Source organism: Oryzias melastigma, linkage group LG20 (assembly GCF_002922805.2).
Source record: "Oryzias melastigma strain HK-1 linkage group LG20, ASM292280v2, whole genome shotgun sequence".
Classification (NCBI taxonomy): domain Eukaryota; kingdom Metazoa; phylum Chordata; class Actinopteri; order Beloniformes; family Adrianichthyidae; genus Oryzias; species Oryzias melastigma.
In genome coordinates, this window is record NC_050531.1 from 3,016,017 (window position 1) to 3,016,355 (window position 339).

The following is a 339-nucleotide window of genomic DNA, read 5'->3' on the forward strand; positions in this document are numbered from 1 at the left end:
GCACCAGATAGTAACTAGAATAAAAAAAAAATTTTACTTCATCTTTTCAAAAAAAATAAAAATTCTTGCTTACTAACTGGTGCGCACCAGATATTAAACAGATTTTTATTTACTTCAATTTTTTTGAAAAAAAATCTTATTTTATTATTTTTTTTTCTTCAATGTCCCTCCGTAGACGCCTGACTTCAAAATGTGTTTTATATTCACGCTTAGGGGAATCGTGATTGTGTTTCTGCTCTTCATCAACAGGCGTTCTGTTCCCCGGATGTCGTCCACTGAGAGCCGGACTGGAGACAACCCGTACGACTACAGACATCTGCTGAGGAAGACTTCCCAACG

General features: G+C 36.6%; 1 protein-coding gene across 1 annotated transcript in view; it reads left to right on the plus strand.

Moving 5' to 3' along the window:
- The window catches only part of myo3a (myosin IIIA), a gene marked incomplete in the record, with an annotated part of 78,414 nt that overhangs the window by 77,642 nt on the left and 433 nt on the right, over nucleotides 1-339 (plus strand).